This window comes from Dipodomys merriami, unplaced genomic scaffold, assembly GCF_024711535.1.
Source record: "Dipodomys merriami isolate MVZ:Mamm:240054 unplaced genomic scaffold, mDipMer1.0.p SCAF_7, whole genome shotgun sequence".
Classification (NCBI taxonomy): Eukaryota; Metazoa; Chordata; class Mammalia; order Rodentia; family Heteromyidae; genus Dipodomys; species Dipodomys merriami.
This window is the reverse complement of record NW_027206290.1, coordinates 4,764,429-4,776,414: the sequence shown is the minus strand read 5'-3', so window position 1 is coordinate 4,776,414 and position 11,986 is coordinate 4,764,429. Positions and strand designations below refer to the sequence as shown.

Here is an 11,986-nt window from a genome sequence, read left to right as displayed (position 1 = left end):
TAAGATTTGTGTTTTGTGAGCCTCCAAGAACTATAATGAAGATAGAACAAAATAAAGAGTCAATGAGGTCACAATCCAGAAGAGAATTTCACTGTTTTGTATTCTGCAGCAGGTGGTGCAGTTAGCAGCTGGCAGGATTTGAGTAGGAATATTAAGAAAATTAAATGTCAAGGCAATGATGAGGGTGGTGGGTGGTTAGAGACAGTGAAGAGGACAGTGAGAAGCACAGAATCCTGATTGATATGGGATAGAAAGAAGAGGACCAATGATAAAACTATGGATTTCTGGATTGAATGAATTCTAAAGGCTTAAATTAAAAAAAGGAAAATATTAGGTAAATGAATTTTACCTACTTGGAGCTTCAATTAGTTTCCTTGAAGCTTAGTTTCTTTCTTTCTTTTTTAAACAAACAAGAAATACTTAAATGTCTTTAAGTTGGCCATTAGATCCAACCATTGTGATTTGAGAGTTCTAAAACAGTAAATAAAGCATAAAATTTTGTGAAACTGAGCATTTTAAAGTTAGAAATGTTGGTTTCCAGCAAGTATATAGTATATATTAGAACAATGCCCAGTCAATATTGAATAAAGTGATGTGGTTATTTATAGACCCTTCCTTGACATTTAATTTTAACATAATCTAGTGTTTTGACCACTTATTATTTGTTATGCAGCTTGCAATCTGCTTAGTTTATGAGAGATTATGATTTTACCTCTCTTTTTTTTCTTTACATTCTTTCACTTAGAAAGCATACATACTTGTGTTGTGTAGTCTTGACCATTTTCCAAACTTCTATGTCTCAGATTAACTTTGATTTCTTTAACAAGTCTTAGCCATTAGTAATTCTACTGGTCTTGGAATCTTTTTTAAAATGCAGTGTTTTACTCTTTTTTCTCATGAATTTTTTAATTATTAATAAGTTTTTAATTTTATCTCTGAAATTATCTGTGTAGATGAAATGCAGATTACTACCATTAGGACAATATACAATGAGAAAATAAAATTAAAAAAAAATGATTTTCACCTTAATAGCAAATGTAAAACATTTACGAATATTCACTTATTTTACTGAAAGACATGAGAATGCTTGAACAAATGAAGAAATTACTATGCTGCTGGGTGAAAAGACTGGATGTTGGTAAAATGTCAGTTTAAACTTTTAATGTAGTATTAGTTCAATTAAAATTAAATTACAATTATGATTCTTTTAATTTGGTAATAAAATCCTTTAGTTAAAAATTGTTCTTCACAGTAATATTCAGAAATAAGCCTGTGCATGGTGGTAGAAATAAAGAAGCTCAAGGTTTAAGGCCAGCCCAGGTAAAATGATAGTGAGACTCCTATCAGCCAACAAGCCAGGAATGATTGTCACTTCTGTAATCACAGCTATGTGGGAAACATATGTAGAAGGATCAAATTCTGATTCCAGTCCTGTGCAAAAACAAGAGCTCTTATCTGAAAAGTAACTAGAGGAAAAATAAAGGAAAAAGGAAAAATGGGTAGTGGGCATGGGCATTGCTTAAGTGGTAGAATTCCAATTTAGCAAGCACAAGGCCCAGAGTTTAAAACTTGTAATAGCCTAAAAATAATAATACTCATAAATAATCAACAAGGACAATTAAAAGAAAAATATAGAACGTACATGACAATTGTTGGACTCATACTACAATTTGCCTAAGAGATATGTTTTAGGTTGGGTTCTCTTGAGGCAGAGTCTGGCATGAATGTTCACGAGAACCCCACATTAAGAGTGCTCCCAAGAGAAAAACTGTAATTGAAGGGAAGGAGAAAGGACATAAATAAACAAAGATTTAGCTTACATGGCTTATTTTCAATGAGGGCAATAGCACCTTCAAAGGGTGAGAAGTAGCTGTTGAGAAAGGTAAAAGCTAATACAGTTATTTTAAGCCCCAAAGGATTACAGTGTATAAATAGACACATGAACTATCTTCACTATCCAAATTTCATGGGTAGATGATTAGAAAAGCTGTCTTTAATGGCACATTAGCGTAATAATGGGAAAAGGGCTGGAGAAAGACTGCTTTAGGTAAGTTTAACCCCAGCCTGACCTGGGGAAGATTTCTGGGGTGTAAATTGTACTGAAGTGTGTTCTATCTTCAAGCCAGGGGGCTTCCTGTCATCCACCACTGGGTAGGAGTCATTCTTGGAGGCTGAGAACACAATTCTCAGGCCCTTTCTGGTAAGGCGAGTCAAAAACACTGAAGCACCATCTTATGCAAGAGAAGACCTGTGTGAATTATTAGCATTGATGTTCATAGCAACCAAGGGACAGACAAAATGCATAGTTTCTATTGTGAAAGGAAGAAAATAACACCTGGTTTCACAAAATGTAATAATTTAAATGGAAACCCACAAAATTTAACAACTTAGTGGACCTAAGAAAAGATTTTTAAGGTTACTAGATATTAAATTAAATCTCTAGATTGGTGAGAAACAACTAGAAAAAAGGATGATAAGATACAACCTTTGTGAACTACAAGAATTGTGAAATATCAAACCCCAATCTAAATAAATTATTCACACATTTTGGAGTAAAACTTTAATCTCTATTCAAGATCATAAAAAGAGACCTAGAGGAAAGATATTCCTAAATTCTATAACCTAAAATCCCATAAAAATAGGAATACAAGTGGACCATTGCAACAATGAAATGTACAAGACTTTATGTCAAAAAAAGAACTTTACAATTTAAGTGTGTGTGAGGGGAGTGTAGTCATGGAGATGGGAGAGGAGGGATGGTAGGGGTAAAACAAAGGAGGAAGCAACAATGCTTGATAAGAAATGTATTCAATACCTGGCTCATGTCATTGTAACAGTATTGTACAGTATTTTCACAATAAAAAAACATAGAAAAGGAGTATGTCAATGAATAATATCTCAGGTATTCTACCAATGAATATGTTTCATTATATAACCTGGTAATATAATGAATATTATCAATTTAAAAGCAAAACTTATCCAAGGTTATCAGGCTGGATCTAAGGAAACCATATACATGCTTAAAGAGCTATTTCTCTGGTAGTAATAAAAATGCAAGTTGGTAACTCAAAGGATTTAACATGTACTTGGGGGTGAAGTGTTTATGTTTGAAAAAACTTCATTTTAAAAAAAATTTTATTGTCATTATAAAAGTGATATGCAGTTGTATAACTAAGGGGAATAGTACATTTCCTATTGTACAGTGTCAATCTACAAGGTTTTTCCACCCACTCCCACCCACAAGTTGTACAGTTCATTTTCAACATTATGAGTAACAATAACTACTGAGTAACACTACTGCATTTGTTTCTTTTTTGTCTCACCATTTTATTGCCTTTTCTTACCCTCCCAAAGACATAAATGAACAAGCAAGACAAAAAGGAAAGAAAATGCAAACAGCAGCAAAGAAAACACCTCTTATTTCCATTTCCTGGATGTCCTTCTGATAAATCTAATTTATATGATCATATGCACATAGGCATTTTGCCATTTTATTTCTCTCCTAATAGTATCCTCCTTTGGTCTCACTGTGTGAAAATGCCTAGAATTTATCATGTCCCAGTGTATTTTAGATCTAGTTTCAACATATTAGAGAAAACATGTGCCATTTGTCTCTCAGAGCTTGCCTTACATCATTTAATATGATTCATTCTAGGTTCATCCATTTCCTTGCAAATCAAATCATTCTTTCTGATGGCTGTGTAAAATTCCGTTATAACACATTTTTTGGGCTCTATTAATTTATTAAATGGCATCTGGACTGTTTATACAACTTGGCTATTGTGAATAGTGCAGCAGCAGCATGGATGTGCCAGTGTCTTTATTGTATCCTAACTTTTGATATTCTGGGTAGATTCCCAGGATCAGTGTTGCTGGGTCATAGGGAAGATCTATGTTTAGTTTTGGGGGAATCTCCAGACTGCTGTCCAGATTGCTTATAGTAGTTTACCTTCCCACCAACAGTGCAATAAGGTTCCTTTTCCCTACATCCTTGCCAACATTTGTTGTTTGAATTCACAGTGTTAGCCTATCTAACTGGAGTGAAATTGAATATGAGAGTTGCTTTGATTTGCATGTCCTTTATGACCAGAGATAACAAGCATTCCTCATGTATTTCTTTGTCATTTTCACCTCTTTTTCTGAGCAGTCTCTCCTTAAATCCTTTGCCCATTTAGTGATTGGATGGGATTGATTTCTTGAGATGCTTCTATATTTTGGATATTAGGTCTTTGATGTATTGCTGGTAAAAATCTTCTCCCAGACTGTTGGTTGTCTTTCAAGTTTAGTAACTACATCCTTTGCTGTTTGACATATGTCTTTTTAGTTTGATGCAATCCCATTTGTCAAGTCTCTTTCCTATCTGCTATGCCCCTGAGACTCTTTCAGAAAGTGTCTGCCTATGCCTATGAGTTCTAATGTTTCTACTATTCCCTCTTGCAGTAATTTCAAAGTTTCAGGTCTGATGTTGAGGTCTTTGATCCACTTTATATTGATATTATTACATGTTGACAAACAGGAATCCAACTTTTACTCTTCTGCATACTGATGCCCAGTTTTCCCAACACCAATTACTGAAGAGGATATCTTTTATTTTCTACTGTATATCTTTGGCTCCCTTTATAGATTTTACTTCCACATCTTCTAGTCTGTCCCACTGATCTTTGAGTTTCTTTTTGTGGCCAAAAAACAAGCTGTCTTTTTAAACATTTCTATAGTAGAGCTTGAAGTCTGAGATACTTCATTGTTAACATTATAAGGAACCATTTTCCCAACAGATTGAGTAAGCCTGAAAACAGGTTATTCCCCACAGTACTCAGGTAAAACCCCAGCACAGACACCCCTTGATTTTAACCTTATGAGACTCTAAGTCAATATCTACCTGAGTCTACCTGCCCTTTATCTTTATCTATAGATTTTATAGGTGATATATAGGTGGAAATTTTAAATTAATATAGTTAATTTAAATATAAAATTTGATCACAGAATTTATTATGGCAGCAAAATAAATCTGAAAGACTGTGTACTAAAAAGCAGCTGGAGGGAATGTGTACTTTGGTTAGTCAGTGGGATGCATAGGAGCCACTATTTCCAAGATTGTGTCTTCAGGTTACTCATCTGTAGAAGCTTGATGTACCCAGAAGATCTCAGTGATTCATTTTCCTATAATTTTTTATTATAGTTACACTAAGGAGATAAGAAGGTACAGTAAGATATAATTTCCTCTGCTGTATCTACCTAAGCTAGATCAACAGTCATCTTACATCTATCCTATCTGAAAATCTGTTCACTCTGTCCAACTTCATTCTTTTTCTCCCTTTTCTTCAGTGTTCCATACAGTATCTATAAAAGAATGAAACATCGTATTTATGGATTAAAAGAAACAAAAACTGAAGGTTAAAGTAAATCATAAGTAATTATAAGTAAAATAATAAAGTGTCCTTTTTTGAACCAAATGACTTAGCATAATTTTCAAGGAGTTGAGGACATTCCATTTCCAATGATGAAAATGGAATTGAGGGTGATATCTTAAGTATAGGGTGCTTCCAAAAAGCCTAACATTCATAGCTGATTGCTAGTTCCTGCAGTGAGGAAAGGAGATATGGCAGTTAAAAAGGGAGAGAAAGCTCAAGGGGGAAGCAGCAGACAAAAGAAGAAAGAAAAGCTGCTTTAGACTCAGTCCATTGTTCTTCTTACAAATAAAGGGCAAAGGCAAATATACTTTGCATGCATAGAGAAGAGAAATGTAGAATTATAGATGCCATAAGGGGAAAAAAATGTTGTGTTTGGTTCAAATTCATTCTTTCTTTCCAGTCTTTTTCTCAAGCCTGTATCTTCTCTAACAAAGGAATCTCTATCATCTCCAAAGAAACTATAAGTAAGAGAAGCTAAACAATACTGGAAGAACAAAAGGATTGTAAAGATCTGAACCAGGCTACTGTTTGATACGAGCACATAATTATTTATTTTCAGGCCAAGGTAAGTCTGCTTTCAAAAGCTCGGGCCAGCAATAATAGCAGTTGATGTAGTGACCAATAAAAGGAAACAAATGATGAAGCTTCAATATTGGAGGTTATAATATTCCTCATCACTAGCTTTTAATATTTTCTTCTATTTAAAATCTTGTAAGATCTTAATTTCTTCCAATAAAGTTTATTTAGAAAAGCAAACTTATTGAAATCTAAGACATAAAATTTTATGTTTACATTTTCTCTGAAATACTAGCTAGATTGCAAATACTGCCAATTAGATAAAAGTAAGATTTTTTATTTCCAAGGGTCCTGGTAGCTGACAAGTTTGGAGTTTAGTTAATTTGTTTGATCTTTCTCCTCAAGTATCTGATGAGTTGAAGATTTTTTTAAGAAAGCATAGCCCCCTACATTTTTAAAGCTGAACTCATCATTCAAGATTTGTGAAAAGCCTAGGCTTAGGGAAGTTTAACTTTACATTATTTTTAATGTTATTCTATAACAAAAAAATCACATGGCATCACCCCATTTGTTAGGAAATGAGGACTTAGAAAAAATTATATTAAGTGAAATAAGCCAGGCCCAAAGAAACATAGGTCCCATGGTTTCCCTTATTTGCAATAACTAGTATATTTCTAGGACAAGCAGAAAAGGTCAAAAGCTATGTACATATGACCATATAAGATAATGTTAAGCGAAATGAACCCAAGGTAGGGGCCCAAGTGATTTTATCTTTCTTTCTGTTGTTTTTAATGTATTTATAATGTATTATATCATTTTTTTTTGTTTCTTTTGTATGTTCTTCCCCCATGGTATAATCATGTTTTCACTGTATTTGATTCCAGTACCCTGCATCTTGTATATACATTTTTCTAATTTGGGGCGGAGAAGGGAAACAACAAAATGATGAAACAAGGATACAGGTTGACCCATTGTAACAATGAAATGTACAAGACACTATATTGAGAATGAACTTTACAACATCAGGGGTGAGGGGAGGGAGGGAGGAGTTGGGAAGGTGGGGTGGGAAGAGATGGTAGGGGAAAAAACAAAGGAGGAGGTAACAATGCTCTATAAGAAATGTATTCATTACCTTATTCATGTAACTGTAACTCCTCTGTGCAGTATTTTTGCAATAAAATATATATGTATACAATATTTAAAAAAAATCACATGGAACTTAGTTATTAAGTGATAAATTTTCTATGAAGTTGGAATTGAATGGTTGTTTTATATTTACAAAAGAAAACTGCTATTGGTTGAACTGTGTAATGCCAAAGATAACTGAAGTGCTAACCTCTTGTGTCCCTTTGTGATCTATACTGTTTTTGTGAATGCACAAAAGGTGAATGAACTGAAATAGGTAAAGTGAGTGAATATTCATAATCTGTATATGAATATATGTGAAAATGGAACAAGAAAACCCCATGAAACTGGGTTTAAAAAGCAATGTGAAAGATGATGTTTTGTATATAGAGAAAAGTATTTTAAATGAGCCTGCCTTGTATAAGTAATTGGTTTTAATAAGAAAAAATTTGTAACCTTCCCCCCCCAAATTATGTGTGCCTTATTCAAAGTCATTGTGTCCTCATACAATGAGGCAATTTGGCCTTAAAGAAAATGAGAAGACAAGGAAAAATACAGTCTACCAGACAGGAACTCCTGAAGCCAGAAGACCAGAGAGAGTCAGGGAACAGATTTCCCCTTTTAGCTTCAAAAGACACTGACCCTCCCGTCTTTTAAAGTCAAATGGCCTACCACTGGGTCCTTGGGCCCTTGATTTTGGACGTTTAACTTCCAAATTGCCTGACAAAAACTCCCTGTTGTTCAAAGCAGCTGCTAGTATACTTCATTGTGAAAACCCTGGAAAATTAATGCAGGATCCATGGAAACTTGCATGGTAAGGATAGTAAGGTTATCCCTTTTTTTAAATTTTAAGATCAATTTTTATTTCTACAAAAAAAGGCAATCAAAACCATATAAAACACATTGAATGGGTATTGAGTGAGCTTCAAGTGGAGCTTGACTCTGCTAAGGCTGTGAGTCCAAAGAGAGGGAAGGCCATCTTGTTCCTGGGCTGGGCTGGCAGCTGCTCCAAAGGAAGAGGCCAGAAGGAATCCGAGCGACCCCAGACGGGTGCTGGCCACAAAGCCGAGGCCCACCAATTCCAATTCTCCACAGGGTCCAATCTGCCAAGGGAGGGACGTGGTGGGACTGCCGCACTGAGTTGGAGAGCAGTGGTACATTCAGATGGGAGAGGAGCTCGGTGGTAGAGGAGCTTGGAACTTCGAAAGAATATTCTGGCTTTTGCTTTATGATGACCAGTGGATCTTCGAACATGGCTGCATGAAGGGATGCTGACCTTTGAGAGCTTTCAGGTGAGAAATTCATCATACAAGTGCACAGCATCCTCAACTGGCAGGCCCTAACTCCAGGATCACCACAGACCTGGCCACATACAAACAGTGGAGCTTTTGCCCATTCAATCCACAGTACCGTGGAAATAACCAAGATTTTATACAGGAGCTGGGCCTCTCTTTGGGTGGCCTTTCTTGTTTTTTTTTTTATTATTATTTTTTAAAGAGAGGAGGTATATGCGTGGAGTGTGAATGCTTGTTTGTATTGTCATTTTTTTTTAAAAGGATGTTATAAACTGGTATCAGGAAAAGTCTGAACCAGCTCCCACAGGGCAGTGTGACACAAGAAGAGTCTCCATTGCGGCTTTGTGGAAGGAGGAAATAAGACTTGGGCCTGGGGAAGTGAATTATTTGAAAAATAACCTAAATGCAAGAAAGTGGGAGTTGCAAGGGCAGGAAAGGGAAAGGAACCACAACCTTTTTTTTCCCCCCAACCTTTTGGACTAACTTGAAGATTTGGGGTAAATTTGGACAAGAAAAGAAACGCCATTCTTTTGAAGTAGATTGAAGCTGTGATTTTTAAAACAAAGAGAGCCGAACTAGAACATATGAAATTTTTAATCCTTTCTTTACAGGTTACCTAGACCACTTTTGATTAAGAAAACTGTAGGAAGTTAGTAACTGCCACAAGCCAATGCCAGGAGGTGGCACATGTCAATTTTCCACAGAGTCCTGCTTTGCGGGGTGTCTGAATGCAGTGCTCGGGGTCTCTGTTCACACTTGCTGGAATCGTTCACGGCAGATTTCAGTCCACAGGTCGCTTTCCCCCATATTTCTTTGTAAACTCTTCAGCGTTCTTACAGAATTTTTTACGCTCCTTAGAGTATTCTTCAGCTACCCGGAGGGGATGCTCAGGCTGGGGGTTGTTCATCAGTGCTATGAGGGACTGGATTACTTGGACAGTCCTGGTTGCTGGCTTCCAGTTCTCAGCACTAATGACAGGCAGACAGACCTGCCCTTTGTCATCAATGTTGGTGTGATAGATCTTTGTTTTAAATGTGATCTTCGGTGGTTTGAATGGGTACTCTGCTGGAAAGTTGATTTCAGTTCTGAAGGCACCCTTATCAAAGGAACAATAAGCCCTTGCCAAGTCAATACATTAGCTTCATCAACCTGAATGTTATGGAAGTTTTTCATTCCACATTTGCGGATCTCTTCAAACTCCTTCATCAGCCTCCTGGTGGCCGCCATCTTGAATCTGGTGCTGCTGCTTTCCCTGATTATCCCTCTCTTTTATGAACACCTTTGGAAACATCGAAGTGCCTTACCCCCAATGTTCTCAGGATGTCCTTAGCTTGTGGGCACCTTTGAAAGCCTCCACAGCATCTCTTGCTGGTTTGAGCTTCTCTATTAGTTCTTCCTCTATTCCAAACCCAATTCATATCTATCTCTCATTTTTTATAGACTTAGCACAGGTCACAACAACATTTTCATTTTAACCACCTTATGCAATTTCCAATTCAACTGTCTCCTAGAAACAAATCCGTGTTAATAATTAGGACTCCAACTTAAACAACATATATTTTTCTGTTTGGTAAATGGAGACATAAAGAGTAGAATGAGTTAAATATTCTTGAGTTAGAAATGCTCAAGTTTTAAAAAAAATCAGTTGTCTCTGTGTTAATTTATTCATAACACACATTTTATTTTTCTGGAGTTATAAAAAGTGCTTCTAAAAGTTTGCATGAAAAATAAAACTAAGCAAAGAAGAATATCCAAGGAAACTAAAAAAGAAAATAACTTTTACTTTGCTTTGTTTTGTTTTGTGTCAGTCCTGGGAATTGAACTCAAGGCCTGGACACTGTCCCTGAGCATTTTTGCTCAAAGCTGGTGCTCTATCATTTGAGCCAGACTCCACTTCTAGTTTTTATGGCTCATTGGAAATATATATATAAGGAAATAAAGCTTTTCTGTCTAACATGACTTTTAACAATATTCCCCAGAATCTCAGACTCCCAAAGAAGAGACATTTAACCATGACCAATACTAAATGACTTAAAATTATGCAAGTTACTGCATCACAGTTTTTGTAGGGCAGAAGTCTGGATATGAACTAAGGTCCTCATCCAAGATCCTTTATGTTAATGCCAGAATTAAGTTTCTGGCAATTGTGCTGATGCAGTGTCTATTATCTTGTAGGATATGAGATTGTCAGTAGCTTTTAGCAGCTAAGAGATGTTAATATTCTTTGTCATATTCCTCCATCATTGAAACTAGCCACAAATAAGTTTCTCTTGCTTGGAATACCTTTCTACAGAGAGAGGCCTTTTTTTAAAAATAAGTTTTTTATTGTAAAAATACTGTACAGAGGGATTACAGTTACATGAGCAAGGTAATGAGTACATTTCTTTTTTTCTTTTTTTTTTTTAAATAAGTGTTTGATGGTGAAAATACAGAGGAGGGATTACAGTTACATGAACAAGGTAATGAGTACATTTTTTTTATCAAGCATTGTTATTTCCTCCTTGGATTTTCCCCTCCCATCGCTTCCCTCCCATCTCCAGAGCTACACTCCGCCCTACCCCCCTTCCGCCTAAATTATAGTTCCTTTTTGACATAGACTGATCTGTAATATTTTTTGTTTTTTTAAGTACGTTTTTTATTGTGAAAATACCGTACAGAGGGGTTACAGATACATGAGCAAGGTAATGAGTACATTTCTTATGAAGCATTGTTGCTTCCTCTTTTGTTTTTCCCCTACCATCCCTTCCCTCTCAGCTCTACAACTACACTATGCCCCACCCCACCTAAATTGTAAAGTTAGTTTTCGGACATAATGCCTTGTACATCTCATTGTTGCAATGGGTCCACCTGTATCCCTATTTAAACAATTTGTTTTCCCTTTCCCATCCCAAAATTATACCAACATCAAATACAGTGAAAACAGGGGTTATACTGTGGGGGAGGGACATACAAAGAAACAACAAAAAATCATGTGATAACTTATAAATATGTTAGAAACAATAACAAGAAAGAAAAAAAAACACTTGTGTCCTTATCTTGGGGTTCATTTCCCATAACATCATCTTATCTGACCTTTTCTGCTTCTCTGAGACATATACTAGTTATTGCAAATAAGGGAAATCATGGGACCTATGTTTCTTTGGGCCTGGATTGCTTCACTTAAATATAATTTTTTCCAAGTCTTTCCATTTCCTAACAAATGGGGCAATGTCATTCTTTCTGATGGAGGCATAGAATTCCATTGTGTAAATATATCACATTTTCTTGATCCATTCATCTACTGAGGGGCATCTGGGTTGGTTCCATATCTTAGCTATGGTAAATGATGCTGCAATAAACATAGTTGTGCTGATAGCTTTAGTTTGGTCTTGTTTGTGATCATTTGGGTGAATGCCCAAAAGTGGGATTGCTGGGTCATAGGGGAGCTCTATGTGGAGTCTTCTGAGGAAACTCCACACTACTTTCCAAAGTGGTTGAACAAGTTTACACTCCCACCAAAAATGAAGTAGGGTTCCCATCTGTTGTTATTAGAGTTCTTGATGATAGCCATTCTAACTAGGGTGAGGTGATATCTCAATGTTGTTTCAATTTGCATTTTTTTATGGCTAGAGAATTTGAACATTTTTTCATGTGTCTATT

At 35.9% G+C, this 11,986-nt stretch overlaps 1 pseudogene; it reads right to left on the bottom strand.

Moving 5' to 3' along the window:
- Positions 1-9,115: 9,115 nt before the first annotated feature.
- On the bottom strand, positions 9,116-9,574 carry LOC138816673 (ubiquitin-conjugating enzyme E2 L3 pseudogene; annotated as a pseudogene).
- Between the last annotated feature and the right edge of the window lie 2,412 nt (positions 9,575-11,986).